The sequence below is a fragment of the Teleopsis dalmanni genome, chromosome 2 (assembly GCF_002237135.1).
Source record: "Teleopsis dalmanni isolate 2A chromosome 2, ASM223713v2, whole genome shotgun sequence".
Classification (NCBI taxonomy): domain Eukaryota; kingdom Metazoa; phylum Arthropoda; class Insecta; order Diptera; family Diopsidae; genus Teleopsis; species Teleopsis dalmanni.
Genome location: NC_051847.1, coordinates 185411646 through 185427704, shown reverse-complemented (window position 1 = coordinate 185427704; position 16059 = coordinate 185411646). Strand labels below are relative to the sequence as shown.

Sequence of the window (16059 nt, the reverse complement as noted above, 5' to 3'; positions counted from 1 at the left end):
CTGCATTTGATATGTCGTTAGGCCACCATATTTCTAGGATTTACCGCAGGCATTTATTTAAAAATGTTTGTATCTTCCTTTCTATCTGTTTTGAATATCTCCATGTTTCGCAGAAAACTTCCATGAAAATACGCATTTAAGTTCTATTGTTAAGTTGCCGCAATTTCCATATATTCCGTAATTGTCCAAACACTGCTTGCACCTTCTTCATGCGTGTTGCAACGCATAAATTTAATTAGACTTAATTAATTAAGTTAGTAGATGTATTCTTGATTTTTGTATAGAAATTATAACATAAAATATACATTTCAAAAATTCGTTGCGAATTTTCTATAAAATTTATGTTATCAATAATAATTTTATTGCAATAATGTAAAATTTTAAAGAACTTTTTAATGATTATTGCATTTAATGTATAACAAATGAATATTAAAATTTATATTGAAGTATAAATATTATTGATATAATATTCTTAATCGCACATTGTAAAAAAAATTCTAGTTTTTTTACACTTATTGGGTCTTTGGTATTAAATCTAAGTGCAAATGCGTCAGCAATCTACTTAATTACAAGTATAATTATGTCTACTTATATTTATCGACATTAATCGCATAATTAATACTTGTACAGATGCAAATTAAACGCTCAACTACAGACATATTGAAGTAATTACAAATATTTTATTCTTATAATTTTACACAAAATAGGAAATTGTAATAAAGAAATGATGTCATAACTATTGCAGTGAAAATTGTAGCAAATGATTAAAATGATGACGACAATAAAAGGAATTGTTCCATATACGATTGTGCTATTTTCAGTTAGTTTACTTAATGTTGAAGCCGCCTACCCTTGCATACAATCTCCTTAAGTAGTATACTTATTCCGTATTGAGCAACTGCAACAATGAGCAACAAATGACGGGCGAAATAATTAAGTCGAAGAGGCAATAAAGTTCTACAGATTGACTACTCATACAGATTTAATCTTTTAGCTTTGATTTTATGCGATCTGTTAGCTGTTAGCGTTTAGAACATGTAAGGCGTATAGTTTAAATACCCATAAACTAGTAATTATTTTCTTTTAATATATTATTTAATATTATTTTAATATATTATTTTTATAGTTTTTAATTTTTAATTTTTTTTTCACATACTTTCAATAATCAGTTTATGTAAATAAATGTTACCGCATTTATTGAAGATGAACGCATTCATTGAATTCCGCTGAATTGTTTTCATTCAGTTTTCCTTTTTTGTTGCTTTTTGCTGCTTTAATTTGTTGATATGAGAATTAAATCAGCGGGCCTAAAATACTCAACATGACGCATTGTCATACTCACAGCCGCGCAATTGTGCCACCGTGTCTCTTATATTGTAGATATGTGCATATAGTGAACTATAGTCTATAGATACTTACTATGGTTCGGAAGTGTAACGATTCATTTTATTCTTCTTTTGTTTGGTAAATATTTATATCGTGTGGGGCTGGTGGCTTTATTTGCATTTGCGGTGTCTTTGGTAAATACACGTGCGAGCACTTGCCTATGTTGATACATTAATATGGTTAAAAATTATTATTATCTGTATCACCAACTACAGAATACAAAAAATATATATTTTTGGTTTTTGTAGCAGTAGCGTATAATAATTAAAATTGATGGACATAATGTAATGAAAAAAATATAAAGCATGGGTTTATTGAAAATAGAAAAAAAATTATGCATTGTCAGAGACATAAACACAATTGGAGATTTGCTACAAAAGAAACTGATAGGATACTTTTAACTGACCTGAAGTCATTCAAATTATTTTATGTTTAAATCTATGTCAATTGAGAAAACGAATGTCTCTCGGAATGAAAACGAAAATATATCCCATTGGTAATTTCCTAATATCAGATGCAATATTGAGGTTGAAACAATACAATTGGAATTAAGCTTAAATATCGATGTTTTATTACATACTACTATCAATTTGATTTACAATTCCCATCTACTTGAAATAAAGATACTAGTAAATAAGAATAATAAATTTTAGAACATGAATATTTTAATATATGCTTTGATTGTTACAAGTCTTTAAGTCATTTTCATCCGCATTTTCTTGATTTGAAATCAATTTTTTTTTTTATTCATGAATGAAACTGTTTCAAATATTGAAGGTATATTTTGTTTTATCATGGCTAGTTATTTAAGTCCCATAAATAATTAATTTTCAATTATTATTTTCCATAACAAAATTTTACTTATAATTCTCATATACTTAAAAAAAATTTTTATTAAAATTCTTATGTGTAAGACATTTAATTTTGAAAACTTTAATGTATATATTAATTGGTACTTCACTTTAATACGCTTTTATCATCTGTGTTCTGGTTTAAGACATTGCTTACGGCATCGTATAGATTTGTTAGTAGGATATTTACGCTTTTAAATGATTACATTTTAGACATATTTCAGATACAATAAAAATTTTACATTCAATTTGACTTACAATTCTCAAGTACTTGAAATAAAAATGATTGCGGGTTATTTTAAAAATTGAAGGTTTTAATAGCATGCTTTATCTACATACCCGATTTTGGAATTTGTACTTAATAGGTTTTATTTCATATTTTTAAAGGAAAATATTGTTAATGTATGTATTTTCGTTATCGTATAGATTTTTTTAGCTGGATATTTAAGCTCCTAAATAATTACATTTTACATGTAATAAAAATTTTTCGTTTAATTTTATTTGTACTTCTCAAGTCAGCAAAATATTTATTAAATGATGATATTAGCATAGATGAGAACTGATAAATTTTAATGAATGGTTTATTATGGTCCTTTGATCCCAAGTGTACTGATTTGAAATCATTTAATTGATAGTAAAAAATATCGATAGTAAAATATTTTGGGGAAGAAAAAATCCCCCTAGATGACGATAGAAGCTTTCAGTCTATCCCAATTATTTTCCTTGCCCAGATGCAAGTCAGATAGGCACAAAGAAGGATATAACTGGAAGTCTCATTTGTCTCAGAACAAATCCGACCTTCTGTATCGGCAGATAACCCAATGTCGTTAAGATACTTAAACATACCATGTAGCTCTTTCAGCTAACCTAACAAGGTTTTTAGCTCTCTTTTACTAAAGTGGAAAGACTGATCAAAGCTGTAAGGACATAACAACTGTCTTGCATGATGTTATTAAATATTATTAATTAAATATTATTATATAAAATATAATAAAATAAAATAATTTAAAATACGATGACATAAAATAAAATAAAGTAAAACGAAATAATATAATTTAATATAATTAAATAATATAAAATAAAATAAAATAAAAGAAAAGATGTATAATATAAAAGAATAATATAAAATAGAATAATATAAAAAAAATTATATAAAATAAAATTTAATATAATTAAATAATATGAAATAAAATTTGTATAAAGAAAAAGAATAAAATAAAATATGTATAATAAAATTGAATAGAATAAAATAAAATAAAACAAATTAAAATACAATGCAATAAAAAAAATTAAAAATAAAATAAGATGAAATATAATATGATAAAATAATATGAAATAAAATAAAATGTAATAGAATACAATAAAATAAAATACAATAGATTGAAATTAAATCAAATAAAACAAAATAATATTAAATAAAACTAAAATAAAATTTAATATAATTTAATAATATGAAATAAAATAAAATATGAATAATATAATGGAATATAATAAAACAAAATTAAATACAATGCAATAAAATAAAATAAAAATTAAATAAATTGAAATATAATATGATAAAATAATATGAAATAAAATAAAATACAATGAAATAAAACAATGAAATAAAATCAAATGAAATAAAATAAAATGACACAAAATGTAGTAAAATAAAGTAAATAGAAATCTAATAAAATAAAATAAAATTAAATAAATTAATTATGCAATATGGACAACGGAACCTGAAACATGACGTAAGGATATAGATTTTATTAATATTAATTAATATTTATTTATTTTAGACCCTGATTCTGACGTTAATTTCGACAAAAAAGGTGAAGAGTCGAAATATTAAATATATTAAAAAATATTAAACAAAAGTTTAATTTTCAACAAAAAGGTGACCTGTAGCTGAATTTAAAATATATAAAAAATAATTATTAAGAAACCAGTACGAGAAACAAATTTAAATTCAGATTAAATAAATTAAATTAAAGTTTAATAAATAACGTTAATTTTGAACTTGTCAAATAATACAAAATAATTACTTAGTGTATTGCAAGAATATAAATTTTCTATTATTTAAAACATTTTACTCGAGTTTTTGCTTGATAAACAATAAATGTAATATGAAAGCAATGCGTTCGGCTTATTTCAGAGGAAAAACGTCTAGCGCCATAGCGATAACAATCTTATAGTTTGATGTAGCTACGCTTTAATGCGGAGCAACTCATAGATACTTATACACTGCAAATGATGCAGTTGTGAATTGGGATCAGGTTAATTGAACAGCCGCAGACGTGTGCCACATTTTTCTTCTCATCATCGAGTGTATTTCTATTATTCATCTGAAGTGAGCAAGCAAGTCAGGCATTACTGAGCACAACGTCAGCTGTAAATTAAAATACTCGTATCTTATGCGGGTGAAAAATATTCTAAAAAATGCTTAAAATTCTCAAAACATTTGAACACTTCATGAGTTGATTTTACTTTATGCGAATTGGAGAGATCTCCCTAAGCAAATACACCGATACTCATTCCAAACAATATGCCAAACAATATTTAATGAATGAAACACTCTATAGTAGCATTTAATTTTGGCGCTTTGGTCAGTGCGAACATTTGAGTTTTATTCTGTGTGTCGGCGAATAAATTTGCTACTCAAGATACTTGTGTTGTGGCGATCAGCTCAAGTGCTTAAGAAAATTTTCTACTCAACTATCGATACGATTTTTTCGGCGGAGAGCCATACACTCATTTCGGTTGTAACTTTTGATTTTAGTAAAAAATTTTTAAAAAGGCGAAACGGTTCATTTTGTAAATCAGTCGTTAGTCGCTTGCAAAACGTATAGGGGCAGCGTTTCATAAATAAAAAATTTTAATTGAATATTTTTTTCGAATTTAGTGTATGCAATCGAAAATTTGACAGATTAAAGTGTGCGATCTTGTTATTAAAAAACAAAAAAAAAATAAACGTGCGTTGAATTATTAAAAATATTTCTAAAGTATAAATGAAAATATTTTAAATTCAAAAATTGTGCAGAACAGTTTAATTAAAGAAAGTGGCAAAGAAGTATCTGAAAGTTTTTATTAATATATAAAATAACAAATATCAAACTTATTCAACAAGTGTGTTAGAATGCGTATTTTATTCTAATAAAATACTTTTTACTTTTTACTTTTAAAAACATTTGTTAACTTCACTGAACGTGTCACCTTTGCATTTATTTTTGGCTGAGAAAAATATAAATATTTTTAATATTTCGGTGAGTTTATGTTGGCAATAAAATAAATTTACTTCAGCAAACGTGCACCATTAGGTATTAAAGAAAGTATTTATGTTTGGGTCACATGAAAAATCATAATAAAAATGCATATATCTCAGACATAAGCTTAATGAACAAAATTATTAGTAATCGACTAAATATTTTTAATATTTGAAATGCATTTTCTGTGACATTCTCATGAAAATGCAAGTGTTGTTCTTACAATTGAAAGTATTATTGTTTTTTTTTTTGTAAATTTTTGGCTAGTAGAATACTCGAAACGACACAGTTAAGATTTTTATTTTTAAATATTTTTATCTTAAATTTTCTTCTCAGACTTTTAATTTTATTCTTGTTATTTTATTATTTTTGCTTAAACTTTTTAGTGTTGTCAATTTGTAAACAGAAAATTTGTGTTTTGCTACTTTATTAGATTGTTTGTATTTTTATTTTGTTTTGTATTTGATTTTATTATTATTTTTATTTTTTGTGTCAAAATTTATTTTTCCTTATGTTTTTTCCTATTTAATTTTATTTTTATTTTTCATCGCTTCGAACAAATTTATTATGTTTTCACTCTGCGAATTTATTTGTGCCTGATATTAATTTGTATCTTCTGGATTTTGTATCTTCTGTAATTGCTGTGAAATATGTGTATTTCTGTCTATTTCCTTGGGTATTCATAGTTTTCCATACCGCGCTGTTTTTTTGTTTTTTTTTGTATATCATTTATTTAATAAGAAAAAATGTCAAGGAGAGTTAATGTTCGTTATTTACGCGATGCTCATACGCACTGTGATATGAATCAAAAATTTTTCTTATGAATTTATGACAAATAAACATGTTTCCTTTTATGTTTATTAAGAAAATTATGTTTGAAGTGAAGAATATTTTATTGCATCATAACGTAGAAATTGTGCACATTATATTTTAGTTTAAATAAAATAGTGTAGGTAAATTAATTAGTATGAAAAGTTACGAAAATTTAAGCAGCCACATGGGATCCAAAAAGTTCGTGAATTTATTTTGTATAAAATTTAATTAAAAATTTTATGTTCTATGACAAGTGTTTCTTCAGAAAGAAAAGGGGTGTTGGTAAGGAAATTTTTAAATCCAAAAATTTAATTTTTAATGAAGTGAATTCTTTGATGTATCATGAGATTGTTTTAAAAACCACCAAAAATATCCATCATCTCTGCAATCGATGTCTTTAGAAACATATTTTAGTATAATTATTCATATACAATTTTATATGTAATTAGGCTGTTTCCGCTATCTTCAAATATTTAATATCAGTGGTCTTTGGAAATATCTATTGGTTTAATTATTCGGAAGTGATTAAGTCAATTGAGGCTTGCAAGACCTAATTACATAATAAATCGCATATAGACAAATAAAACAAAAGACCATCCAAAAACCATTGATAGTTGATTCGAAAATACAATATTTTAGAAACTAGAATTACATATTCAGTAAATAGTTTACTAGAACAATTTATTCTTTTCGTTTTATCTTTTTAAAATTTTCAGAGTATGTTACAGAACTTGAAAAATGAAATATATCTTATCTTAATATAACTTAAAAATTTCATTAACCTTTAATTAGAAATTTTTGTGATTCTAATTGAACTTTTAAAAAATACTCGATACATACAAGTTTATATACCATAGTTGGCTTATATAATAATTTGTTTTAGCGGGCTAATTGTTAAATCAAAATACAAAATTAAAACTATAATTTATTATTTATATTTAAACAAATTATATTTTATTAAAATATTATTTTGATATTTCGACTATCTTCGTTAGTGATCTTCAGGAAAATTAACAATATATACAATGTAAAATTTATAGCGAGAAGATTAAAAAGAAAATCATACAAAAAATATAATCATAATAACACATTTAGTTATAATATTCCTATAAGCCTGGACACAGTTGTCCGTATTCGTTGTATAATTAAGTTTCTTGCTATTCGGAATTTTTAGTATTGAAAACATTTCCAGAAAGTGTATTTTGTTTTGGTTTCTTTTTTAACACTTAGATGGTTTAATAAAACCTAAATTAAACTAGTATATATTATTATTATAATTTTAACACTCCATTATGAGCTTAAGGAATCTATAAAAGTTTTCTACTGGTTTCTATTTTGTGCTATTGCTCTTAGCTCGTTAAACGATTTGCCCGTCTTCTGCTGAACTGTCCTTCTCCAGATCATTGCTCCACGTTTGCCTCTGCACCTAATCCCCTGGGGGTTCCTAGTAAGTGCAGCATGCGCAATAACTTCATAAGGCTTACTCAGTATGTGTCCAATCTAACCATACTTTTTTCTTCTTATCTCGTTGTTTACGTTTGTTTGTTACGTTATTCTCCATAACTCTTCATTTGAAATCGTTCGATTCGGAGTTAACAAGTATATAATTGAAGATTAATATAACATTATTTGTTATTTTTAAGGTAAAAAAAGAATAGCTTTGAAACAAAAATAGGCAAGCTCAAAGATTAACTTTCAATTCGTTGAACTTGTGTTTCCAAATAAAAAGCTGTAGTTTATAAGCTCGTTCTAATTTAAAGCACGGCAAGTGCTTTGGTTGGTGTCACTAATTAAATAAAAATAAGTGACAATAAAACCTGGAACTTGAGCATTGAAAGTTTGTGCAGCCTTGGCTTCTTGTGGATAAACACGATTAGTCATCGCTTCTAATTTGACAGGCACGAGTTCTAAGCCTGGCACTTGCAGTCCAAACAAATTATATACGGACTATAAACTAATTAAATAAAAATTCGATTATTTCCAAAGACCACTGATGAAGAGTACTTGGCAATACTCGAAACAGCGTTGTATGGTCAGCCAAATTTCAATAAATTAAATAAAAAATTTTTGTCTTTGCCTTTCTTTGCTATTCGAATCGGTCTAACTTTTAAATTATTTGTTATTATTTATTATTATTATTTATTTATAATTTAGTTATATGTAAAATTAATTTTATTGAATAAGCGATTGTTTTAAAATCTTAAAATTATTTTATAAACATTAATTTAATGTCAGATTCTTAAGTAACATAAGTATATATAACGCTTTATATACAATTTTATTATTGTCTTATAAATAAAATCTTATAATATAGCTTTATGAGTATGTATGTCTAATAACACTAACCGACAAATTGTACAATAATTACTTATACATTCTTAAATTGTCGTTTCTAAAGTATTTTGGTCCGATTAATCCAAAATTAATTACAAAAAATATATTTGGATGTAATCGGACGGATATACTATATAACATAACCTTATATTTTATTTTTAAATTTGCGTTATGCTTTGAAATAATATTTTATTTTGGCATTGTAATTCGTTATATATAATATTGTAAATATATTACATAAATAATTCGACTATATAAATTGATATAAGTTCAATATATAAATTATTATAATATACTTGAAAAATAGACAACCAAATCAAATATTTAAATATTGCCTTATTAAAAAACAATAATAATAAATATTTGCATTATTATGACCATATAAAGTGAATAAATCATACGTGCTGAAAAATACTCACAAGTTCATTAAAACTAATTGAAGAAAAATAAAAATTAATAAAAAACTTTATTATTCTGTTAACCACGATTTTGTTTGGCGCAAAAAACAAATAGACGATAACAAAAGTTAAGCAGATTGAAGCAGCTTATATCGCACTTCATTGAATATATGTCCGCATTTAATGCAATGTAAATATAAAAATAAAAACCTTAACCAACTGACAAATATCAGATTTTTATTTTGAAATAAAGCATGCAAGTAATTCGAAACTAAAAATAGATTACTACATATAATTGTGAGATACGAATTGTGGTTTTAGAATAGAAGATTTATAACAACTTTAATTGAAAATTTATTTAATGTTACATAAAAATGGATTTTTTAAAAATTTTTATGCCAAACTGAATAAAAAATATATTTTTTAAACTACTTAATATCATATATACGATCGAAGATTGAAATTTTTACTACAATCTGCCTGGTTTAACAAATGTACCCGTAGTTGATGTTACTACCGTGCAGAATTCAACTTAGTCTCTTAAATCTACATCTTTAAAACATATCAAAGACACAGATTTAAAACGTATTAAAGACACAGATTTGAAACGTATTAAGGACAGATATTTGTATACTAAAAATCTAAATAAATATAGTAATACAGATATGTACTTTCTATCATCTGAAGTACCAATTACTTTAAAAGATACATCGTACTGTTCTTTTGATAAGGCTTGAATGAGTTCAGTGAGACTTTCGTCTCAAACAGTAAGAATTAATAAATTGGTAGCTTCTTTTTGGGATCCATTTTTGGAAGCATAATATGCAGACACAATAGGCAGATATGCTGCCATTAGACACAGGCAGCTGCAGTTGCAACAGTCTTTTTCAATAAAATTGTATTTAAATCTTAAATTGTACAGACCTATATAACGCAAAACGTAACGCACTTCAGTTTTAGTTTGTTTATGGAAGCTAATAGTCTTTTGGGTACAAAGAAGTTGTTTATGATTCCATCTTTAAGCAAACTGATCACTGAAAAAATGTTATTGACTTTGACTTTATATAAATGTCCTCCGCCAACTACAAAATTGGCACCAAGCAGTAGCGTGACCTGAATGCAGGTGAAAGTCTCAAATGACTAATAGGGACCCTACCTCGAAGTAATATTTACGTAGTCTTGGGGTAGGCTAAGGTCTCTAGCAATAGGGGGGAGTGGTTTTAGTCTGTACGTGTTGGGCACTTACTTTCGGGGCGCCGGATTGTGGTCAATGCTTAGGCATTACACTCCTCCTTGCCGCAAAAAAAAAATACAAAATTGGCAACGATTTTAAAAGTTTGAAAAAATTTTTTATTTTTCAATTAAACCTTATCTTACTAACACATGGAATCAATATAAGTCTTATAAGGTGATATTTTAGTTTACAGTACCTTGTTAGGATTCCTGTGATGATTCTAAGTTTTTCTTTTGATAGGTTCATACAATCCTGGTATCTCTTATTGTTATAGGTAGTAATAAGTGATTTGGTTTGTGTTCAGATTAAGGATTGTTTAAAATTTTGAATTGACTATATAGCTATATTCTATGTTGAAATTCATTTGTATCAGCTGTTAGTTGTATCAAAATTTAATTTAAATTTTCCTCTAAAATAATTTGTGTAGTATAAACTGATATACTTATAATAATGTATAATAATGTAAATAATGTAAACTCATTTATTGTAATATTGTTATATATGTATATATACCTATATATACCTATATATACCAATATTATAGTATATAGTATTTAATAGTGCATATATACTCCTATCCAAAAAGAAAATTTTTTTTAATAATTATACATATATAAATAAATTATTCATTTATGTAGTATAAACGTATATGCTTATAAAGTTAATAATATAAACTCATTTATTGTAATATATTCATATTCATATATGCTATAATATATAAATATATATACATATGAATATATTACAATAAATGAGTTTATATTATTAACTGTAATATATTAATTGTAATATAATAATTAATTGCAATATATTCATATGTATGTATACTTATATATTATAGTATATAATAGTACATATATACTCATATACTAAAAATAATTCCTTTTTTAATTATTATACATATATAAATACATTTTTCATTTATGTAGTATAAACGTATATGCTTATAAAGTTAATAATATAAACTCATTCATTGCAATATATACATATGTATATATATTTATATATTATAGTATATAATATATAGTATATAGTAATATAATAATTAATTTCAATATATTCATATGTATGTATAATTATATATTATAGTATATAGTATTTAATAGTACACATGTATACTCATATACTAGAAAAATTCCTTTTTTAATTATTATACATACATAAATATGTATAAATAGAAATAAATATTTATTTTAAATGTTCTTTTTTGTCGTGTTAAAATATAGAATTATTCAGCAGACAAAAATAAAAGAAATGTCTATACATTTTTTTTGATGAGTAAATGTGCATAACAAAAACTCAAGTGGCTTTGTTAAAGGCAAAAAAAAAGTATATAGATACTTTAAAGAAATTGATTTATATTTCAATAAAAAATGCGAAACAAACAATAATTTGAAATATGAATTCGTGTGTATAATGTAACACAACAAAAAGTAAATTAGTTGAATTACACATTTGTAAGATACTGTGCATTGGATTCGTCAAATACGCATTAGTCAGCATATATATTAAGTATCTTACGCTACGGAGTTGTGCGGAGCGTTCCACTTTAAAAATTTTGAAAAGCCAGCACAAAAACGATCAACTTAAAAACAAAACAGCACGAAAATATTAAACAAAAGTTTCGTGAAATTCATGTTTTGCTAAATGAAAATAAACAATAATTTTGTATATTAAACAAATAAAGTGAAAATTTAAAATGAACTGAAATTTTGGCAATTGTTTTAAATGCACTTATTTGCATTGCCAAAAGTGGGTAACAGCTGCAATTGCCGAATTACGGTCAAATGGATAATGGATGCAAGCGAATCGAAGGCGCAATTTAGAATGCCTTTAATTTGACTTATTTAATTTGCAATAAATTTATGCAGTTTTTGAATGCAAATTGTTTTTGTAAAGTTCCACCAAAGTTTTCTTGCAATTGCTGGGTATGTGCATCACGTAATTCGCTTGTTAAATTGCAATTTTATATCCTTAATTGTCTCCATAAAAGTGACAACTGTCACAACTGGCACAAATGAGCCAGAAATTTCTTGTACTAATTTATAGCAATTTTCATTTATTTTGCAATTTTAAATTACACAGTTTAGATACTTCTATTATTTTTTTTGTATTTACTTCGATTAGCTGTATTATCGCTAAACCAAATAAAACTATACAATTAAAATAATTCAAGGTTATACGTTTATTAAATTTAGTTAGTAAATTAATATTATTTATTTAGTTTATTTTATTTTGTTTTTTCATCTTATACACATTTAAAGTGACGTTTGTTATGTTATGCAAATGCATTTGATGCCTGATAACTTGATATGTTAATCAGATTTCTATAAAAAAATTGTATTTGAAATATGTCAACGGGCAATATTTAACCACATCATTGTAATTAACATACAAGCATTATAAATAATAAATCATTTTTTAAATTTAAATAATTCAAAAATTTAATTAAGTGCAGTTCAGTGCATTCTAAAGTTAATCAAATTTTAGTTTTTTAATTAGATAAGTAGCAGTTTAAAATAAAAAATATTATCAATAGAATTGATTGAATTTAATATTTAAAAAAAATTAAATAATTAACTTGTTATGTAAATAACTTATTAAATAACTATGTAATGAATAAAATATTGACATAAAAATAATAAAAGCATAAAAACAAATGTTTCACGCAATACCTAGAAAAATCTTAATTACAAGCTACAAATAGTTTCTTTATATTGGGATTTTTTTATAGCCTTATGAGAACTATCGATATCAATAACTATGTGCAGATTAAAAATATGTGACAGTTGAGAACTTCAAACAGTGTTAACATTTCTGTTTAGTAAGTTTTGACAACACATCATAAATCGTTTAAGGCTAGAACAACGCCTCCAAACTGTGGAAATTTACATTAAAGAACTAAATCTGTACGCAAAGTTCATAGAGCACCTAGCCCATAGAGTGATGAAGCTCATTTCTTGTTAAATGACTGCGTTCATAAGCAAAATTTCCATATACATTGTGACCGAAAAGTTTTCGGAAATTCTCATTTAAAATTCGCGCGCTGTATATTTTTCGATATTTTAAGTTTATGTAGTTTGGCAGCACTGTCCTTAATTACTATGCCAAAAATGAGCGCGATCTTTCAGACAGTTCGTTTACGGCAGCTGTTGAAACCAGTTCACCTCAGTAGTGCGTTGCGAAAAAAACAATGGAAAAAAATATTGAACAAAGAGTTTGCATCAAATTTTGTGTTTCGAACAAAATTTCGTGTGCAGAATCGTTGCGAATGCTACAAAAGGCTTATGGGGAATCAGTTTTATCGAAAACTCAAGTTTATGAGTGGTACAAAGCCTTTCAGGACGGTCGTACGACCGTCGAAGACATGCCGCGTTCTGGACGACCTTCGGCCTCTACCACCGACGAAAACATTGAAAAGGCAAAGGAAATCGTGTTCCAAAATCCTCATGTGAGTGTTAGAGAGATAGCACGAGAGCTAGGCATCGGTCGTGAGAGCTATCCGCCGTAAACGGCCTCAATTGTGGAAGGATAATTCATGGATTTTTCATGACGATAATGCTCCCTCGCACCGAGCCAACATTATCAACGATTTTAAGGCCAAAAATTCAATAAATACCATCGAACAGCCACCGTATTCACCTGATCTTGCACCGTGTGACTTTTTCCTGTTTCCCAAACTCAAATTACCACTCAGAGGAACGCGTTTTGAATCCATATAAGACGTAAAACAGAATTCGCAGAGGGAACTCAAAGCCATACCGGAAAGCGCCTATAAAAAATGTTTTGATGATTGGAAGAAACGTTGGCATTTGTGTGTCGCTTCTAATGGAGCATATTTTGAAGGAGATAAAATAAATATTGATGAAGATTAAGAATTTTGCGTTTTATTTAAAATTTCCGGAACCTTTTCGGTCACAATGTATGAAGCGAGGATACTTCTTAAGCCGTTAATGAATCACTATTACATTCATTAATTAGACTGGTGTTGTTTACACGCCAGTGGCATCATTGGTTCTTATTTCTTCCGAAATGAGGAAGGAACTGCCGTTGTGGTGAATGACGAGTGCTATCGGGACATGCAAACTGAGCTTTTGTTTCTTAAAATTAATCAGTTAAAGATCGATGACATATGGTTCCAACAAGGCGGCGCAACTTGTCATACAGCGCGTTTCACATTCGATTTATTGCGAAATCTGGCCCCGTCGTTTGTACGACTTATTGACTCTCAATTACTTTCTATGAGGCTGAGTTAAGACATTGGTTTATGCCAAAAAACCAGCAACTATTGAAGCATGGAAACCCAATGCTCATTCTAGCATTGATGCTATACGACTATATTTATTACAAAAAATAGCGAAGTGAACGAATACCAGAAATGTCATTATTTTCAAGTGGATCTCAGATCTGCATATCTTCTGGACGAGTTATTGTTGCTAAGTATTTTTAGGTGTGATTCGTATGAATATCAACTTATTGTAATAGTTTTATTGCTTTATCTCTGATATGTGTCTTCATTGGCTCTATTTTCAGTTCCTTCTGTATTGGCTTGGATCTGATGTGCCATGGTATTATTGCTTTATAGTTTGGAGTTTGTTGATGTTAGTTTTGCATAATAATGTTTTTAACTACATAATTTCATATTTTCAATTAAATCTTTTTTAAAATTTTTACTAAATAAAATCGAAAGGAAAAAAGTTTCCTATGAAATTTGTTTCGTATACCTTTTTGTGAAAGTAGATATTTTGGTCACAATGGAAAATCTCAATTTGCGGACATTAGAAATAAAACTTTAATATTTACTAAAACTGTTTTTCTTTTCTGAGCTTGCGTTTAGATACAATATTAGGTATAAAAATAATGTTTTTTGAAAAAATTTTCTATACAAAAGATAAACCTCCCGTTTTTGTAGTGATTACCAACAAACAAAAGTAAATCGGATTTATGTTTGTAACAAATAAGCTTATAAAAAAAGGGTAACATATACAATATCTTTTATAAAGTGAAGTAAGTAGGATACATTCATGTCAAAAAATAATTGAAAGGTTGTTGAAAGGTTGATGATGAAAAGGGATGGTATCTCAGCTGTGGTTTCAAAATTCATTCGATTTTCGTGTTTTTTTTTTTCTTATTGTGTTTTTGTATTCTGATTTGAAGATTCACCTTTTCGTAACCTTATATAACTTTTAATAGCTTGAATAAGAAATTATTCACTCGTATACTTGGTTTTCTTCTTCTTCTTTTTTTTTTATAAAATATACCAAATAACCTTCGAAAACTTTTTAGTGTTTTACTCCAAAAACTTTTCACACTTTCTTTTTAGTTTTATAGACATAATTTACCTTCAATTAAAATCACTAACGTTAAAACAAAACTAACAAAAGTTAACAAATTTAATATAAAATCAACACAAAACTTACGAATTTGTTTTTATCTAAAAACTTTTTAACATGTTACGAAGAAGATGTTTTTCCTACTCGTACACCTAAAATCGCGTTAATACGTTTAAAAACCTGAGAAAACTTTCTCATCAGTAAACAAGATGAAGTAGATATAAATCTTCTTCCTGCGGAAATGTTCTTTAGTAAAGTATGGTATACTTTCCCTAAAAAAATCATTTTGTTTATTATTGTTGCAACTTTAATGATTAAATAATTTGGGCCTGAAAACAAATACCAAAAACGACAATTTAAACCAGAATGTCAATTAAGGTGAATATATATATTATAATGGGGGCCTACATATGTTTACTATATGCGAAAGTTATTAATAAAGACATAAACATACAAATGAAAATA

At 26.5% G+C, this 16059-nt stretch overlaps 2 protein-coding genes across 2 annotated transcripts in view; one reads left to right on the top strand and one right to left on the bottom strand.

The window, feature by feature from the left end:
* Positions 1 to 16059, bottom strand: part of LOC119678776 (synapsin) — a 59844-nt gene that overhangs the window by 13241 nt on the left and 30544 nt on the right. The gene's annotated exons all lie outside the window — the stretch shown is intronic.
* LOC119678777 (tissue inhibitor of metalloproteinase) overlaps positions 5006 to 16059 on the top strand; it is a 36383-nt gene continuing 25329 nt past the window's right edge. Inside the window, exon 1 of the mRNA XM_038090827.1 lies at positions 5006 to 5482. The gene's annotated coding sequence lies outside the window, so the exon portion shown is untranslated. The remainder of the gene's footprint in view (positions 5483 to 16059) is intronic.